Genomic DNA, 6,000 nt, shown 5'->3' on the forward strand with positions numbered 1-6,000 from the left:
TTAATATGATTTGTTCTATTATGAAACATAAAATTTTTGGGCAATTGAACATGGTAGTTTGATTCTCATTCTAGAGTAAACAAGGCTATGTTAGCAACACTCATTATTTTATAGGAATTTATTTTCGTCTATGATTCGATGGACCTTATAGCTACAATCAATTCAAAATTTTTTGCATTAGCCTTTATATGTAGCATAAAAATTTAAATACCCTTGCAATTTTACATTTTTTTTTTTTTCATTTTGATGTTTATTAATGTTGGCATTTGGCACTAAGTTGTCATTGATGTCAATCAATGGAGATTGAGCATAAAGGATAAAAGTAAAAACCGGTCTGAAGGATGGTTGCTTGTTTATGATGAAGAGGCAGAATGTTAAAAGTTGTCTCACACCACTGGAGGCGAATATGTGCAATCCGTACCGGATGCTCTACTGGTTAACAGAAGGAGAACTCTCTATTGGCCAAGGGTCTTACCGATATGTACTTGCCGAATCGACTGCATGTTGGTAGGCCATGTCTTGATCGGTGTGATGCCATGTGGAGATGAGGTGGCCAGTGTGTTGTGGTTGGTGAAGCTCAATCGATAGGGTTGATGAAACTGATAATCGCCATTAATGAAGGAAACCACAAATCAAGGGATTGCGTTTGACTGATTGCGACTGGAGGAAGAAGAAATGATAGAGGAAGATCAGGGAGCAGTTGGTGCCTGAATCAAGGCAAAGGAAATCTGATTCAGGACATTCTCATAAAGGAAACTTCTGGAACACTTAATGTGTCATCTGACTTCATGATAGAAGATCTGATACATGATTGCCACTCCGAGAAAAACATACATTGGATAATGAAAATAGTGTGTAGGTGCAGTCTTCGAGGAAAGGTGATTGATCCAAGAAAGGTGGGATTGGCTCTCATGAAGATTGTGTCAAAAAGAGAAAACCCTAACCGCTCAGGTTTTTGAATTGCATTCTGGCAGGAAAACAGATTATAAGTAATGAGAGCTCTGGACAGGAAGGTGGTTGATGCTATGAGGATTGTGGAGTGAAGAGAAGATAGAGAGAGAAAGGAGAAAACTTATGAGCAAGTTGTAGTGTGAGAGAGCAAGTAAACCGGTGAGAAGATTCTACCGACAGTATCATAGTCAGGTAGTTGAACCTAACAAGCAAGGTGTGGAAGAGGAGGTAGCATCCTAGTGTGATACAGTGTGTTGAGAGACTGTGTGTGAAAGGGAGAGAAAGATAACAGAGAGTTATTTGATTCAAGGGTTGCAGAATTCATTTGCAACAAGAAGCCTTAATTATATTCGAATAGTATTTCAATATACATCACCAAGTTGAAGCTTGGTGTAGGGGTTGGTGCCCTAAAAAGTGCAGGGGTTGGTGCTCCTTGGGTTGGTACCCAAAATCTTTGTAAGTTGGTGCTTTACCTGTGAGGCTAGATTGGAGCAGTAGTCTCCAATAGCTCTTCTCATGGAGGATTTTCCCATATTGGGTTTTCCTCATCAATCTGGTGTTGTGAATCTCTTGTGTGTGAATGATCTCCTTGTTTTTCTCTCTTGCATTACCGGTATGACTGTTTAGTGGTTAAGTAAATAGTTGATTGTTTGAAATTAGATCGGTAAAGACAAAAAGTTAGAAACCACTGATTCACCCCCCCTCTTAGTGGTATCCTATGTTCAACAATTAATTCCTTCCATGACTAGAACTATTGCAGAAGATTCACACTTAAACAATAAGAAAACATCCAATTAGAATTCATCTTTTTTAAAGATTTAGTTCTATGTATTATTTTCTTCCAATGAAGTTGCATATTTCTTAACATAAATATCAATTCAAAAGTTTTTGTCACACTCTTATTCACTTGTGTTTTCCATTGCAAAATGTCGGGAAACATTTGTAAGTTGTCAGAAGCTAATGTAGTGTTACGAGACAAGAGAAGGCGTAAAACTTAATAATCATTTGGAATAATCACTTAATCGAAAAATGTATTTGCCAAATGCTCATTAGCTAGTTTGTGTGGTGGTTTATAAGGCCAAGAAGGCTAGAAATTATAATGAAATTCCTTTACAGTTATGTGTGTTGCCAGACTACAAATTTTTTATTTCAATCTTGTATCCCTAGCAACCTAAGTGATCAGACCATTTTGAGTCATCTAGGTGAATAATCTACATGCCTTGTCTCTTCTTCTATAGTTTTGATGCATTTTGTTGGGTAATACACCAACCATGTATATGCTTCTGCATTACGCATGCATACAAAAGATTACCCGTCCCTCTTGTTGATCATCGAATTTAGATAAATAGAATTCCATGGTTTTAATTGAAGCTACGAAAGTTTTCTAAAAAAATGAAATCAAGCATGCCCTTAAGAATTTTGATAGAACCCTTCAAACTTCCACTGACATCAGAATCCTAAAATTTATCGCCCAAACCAAAGCCATCGAATATACACACTAACCTCTCACCGAAATGTCTAGTTTGACTAAAATGGTACACCCGTTGTATCAAAGAAACCTATCGATGTTTCATCGATAAGATGATTTATCGAATGGACTTGGGCCTCGATGACCTTCAAAAGGGACTTATCGAAAGCATTATTTTTCGTCGATAGAAGGTATATCAAAGAAACCAAACTACGGTATCGGTAGGACATGTAAAGAATACACCGAAGAAGATAGTTCTACCGAAATGATGAGATCGAAGAAAATGGGGAAGGTTTCATTGATAGAACTTTTTGAGAAAATTTTGAGAAAAGAAGGGTGTCGAAGAGATACTAAAGTTATTGGCCAACAATGACAGTTTCATCGAAAGACAAAAGGTCGATAAAACAAAAGAGATTTTCATCGATAACATGCCATTGGTAAAAACAAAAGATCAAAGGAAGATATTCTTCTTTCACCGACATAAGGAATTTCATAGATGACAATGCAAAATCCGGATAATGAGGAACCATTATCGATAAACTAAAAGATCGATAAGATGGTTGTGAAATGAAGCGACAAAAGGATTCCTATCAAAAATAGGGTTTCGATGAACCCATGGAGGATTACATCGACATGGCCATGTAAGGTAAAGCTTTCAATGAAAATGAGGAGATCGATGAAACCACAAGGCTCATTGATGATAATGATGGTTTCATCAAAACAAAGGTAACATCGATGAAACATGACATTTCAAAGGAAGATAAAGTGATGCCACTAAAGTGTATGATTCCATCGAAACAACAGTGCAGCTATTAAATTAATGAGCATCGATAGAAAATATGAAGTATTGCTAGATAAATGATTACTTTTTGTCGTGAAGATTGATACAAATCTTAATGAAGTCACCTCATCATAAATTCAAATAAATGCCTCTGTGACCATTGTGCAACTAGTAATGTTAACTGATAAGATCGCCATGAATGCTCGATAAATTGACAAGAAAGGAAATACTTTTGGGAAAAGCTTGAAGAATTCATAGTGAGCCTCCAAAAGCCAGACGATTAAAAATCAGATTCACAAGAGGTCTACCTACAATTCAAGTAAGTTTCTCCTTCTTAGAGCTCTGTAGTGATAATGGAGGCATCATCTTCTAAAAAGTGTAGGGTTAGGAAAGCTAAAGAGACCCAGCCCGTGGAGGATAAACCTAAGAGGTAGAAAAGGGAAGGGTGCTCACTGGCCCAAGACCTAATTGACCAATGTCCTTCGTCAAGGCTTAGGTCTAAGAAAATTAAAACAGACGCAGAAGGTTTGGAGGATAGGTTTGAGGACCTAGGAGATATATGGACAAAAATAAGAGGTCATAAACTATTTATTTTTGGATATATACGAAGGAATGCACTTGAGCCTGTAAATAAATTATGGAGATTAAATTTGGGGAAAATGGTAGTGGCTAATGTCTCTATGAATGTTGAACTCATGAAATCCCTAGCCAACAATTATGATCCCAAAACCAGGACCATATATGATTATATGGGGAAACCAATATTATAACAATTACTAAAGAAATTATCGACACTGTGTTTGATTTGGATTGGGGATTTGAGGAACAAATTGATACCAAGAAGTTGGCACAAGAATATTTCAACATAGAAGACATCTATAAGAGATGGAGAGTTCCCATCCATAGGCCTAAAGTTGCAGGGTTGATAGTGCCATTGGGCAAAGAAAAAAAGGTTCCTTATGATGTTAATTATTTCCATCCTTACTTTAGATATACATACTATTATGTTGCTCAGGATCTTGGAATAGAGGCTCATCCTTTGATGGATATAGTGGCCATGGTTATTTGTGTAGACTTGCGGTCTAAGGATCCCAAGTCATATGATTTTGCTACTTTTCTTGCTAAAGTCATTAATCCAGGTTTAGAGAAATTGAAAGAAGATGTGATTAATGTACATTTTAAGTATTACTCTATTCTTATGGATATGTTGTTGTATGTTGGACAAGACAAACAATTGTGGTGAGATGAGTTATGCATCAGGGCATATGATAAGGCTGGGATGAGAAAACCTGTGCAATTGTGGATATCTTCATGGGACCAGAGATACATTAATAACCAGTACTGGCATTTTGAGGATTTTTTGGTTAAGAAATTGTATATATTGTTGGGATATCCATTCAACCATACCTTGTCTCCTAAAATTCAGATATTTTTTAGACCAAAGGAGTATGGTGTAGACACCTCAATTGAGCACAAGTGGGGAGACTAGTATTGCTTTCTAGATTACACTCAAATAAGAGTATATGGGTTTAAAGGAAAACCCTATCTATTGCCTATCACAATTCCTAATAGAGTGGCATGCCTCAATATTGTCAGGCAGTTGTCAACAACAAGTACTCGACACTTAACTAATCATGGAAAATAGTCCATTGTGCCTGGGTTGCTAGTTTTCTCAGATTTTATTGTTAAGAGCTTTAAGAGTTATGGATTGCTACAAAACAAATTAAACTATTATAAAATGGTGGAAGGTGACCCTAGACCAAACTTTGACCCTGAGGGTTACATAAGAGAAGCAAAGGCATCACAGAAGTTGTAAGCAGGTGATCATGAGCAATTCATGCCAGATGACCTTATAATAAATTTGGATAGAGAGACAACCATTACTAAGATGACACATCATGATAAGATCTCAAAGGCCTATGCATGGAAACTAAACAGAGGAAAAATTAATGATGATGTGCTACAGGGGATAGATGACCCCTTGGCTAAAGTGAACAAGCTCATGGAGCATGAACTTGAAACCTTAGAAGGTGTCCTTGCATATGTTTTCAGAGATAGAACACAACACATTAGAAATACATAGCCCTTGATTCAAATGGCTCCCCAATCTACCTCTAGTTTTATTCCAATTGATTCACCCACGGAAGATTACCCACCCAGTTTTGAAAGTGATGTGCAATTGAATTTGATAATAGGACAATACAATGTCCATGAGATTGGAGATATAAGACTATTAGAACATGAGGATTTTATTGCTGATAATGATTTTATTTCTTCTAAAGAATTCAATACATTTTTGTGGCAACATAAATGGATACAAATCAGGGATGTTATGAAGGAAAAAATAGAAGAAGAAAAGATCCAGAAATTGCAAGAAGAGGTAGATCTAGCCATGAGGGAGATGGCACCTAAAAAGGGGAGACAATTATTCAAGGATGTCGGTGTGTTGATTTATTCTGGATGGGACATGAGATCCACATTATTATTTGATAGCTTTCTTAGAAAATAGTATCCAACTAGGAAAATCATGTCTGATGAAGTTGACAAAATCTTTATGGGTTCGGGGTATCAACTGGATCAAAAGGCTCTAATGTTGTGGGCCTTGTATCCAAAGGAAAAGAGACCTATACTTGTTGACACAGATCAATCTTTTGGCCATTTGATGATCCAGCAAGCTAGAAAGACTGATCCTAGGATCACAACTAGATTGAACTTGGATGCAGCAAAGTCGAACCAAGATCAAACAAAGTTCTTGGTCAGAGAAAATAACACTTACAAGGGTTTGTATGAGAAGGCCACT

This window comes from Cryptomeria japonica, chromosome 5 (genome assembly GCF_030272615.1).
Source record: "Cryptomeria japonica chromosome 5, Sugi_1.0, whole genome shotgun sequence".
In the NCBI taxonomy this organism is placed as follows: domain Eukaryota; kingdom Viridiplantae; phylum Streptophyta; class Pinopsida; order Cupressales; family Cupressaceae; genus Cryptomeria; species Cryptomeria japonica.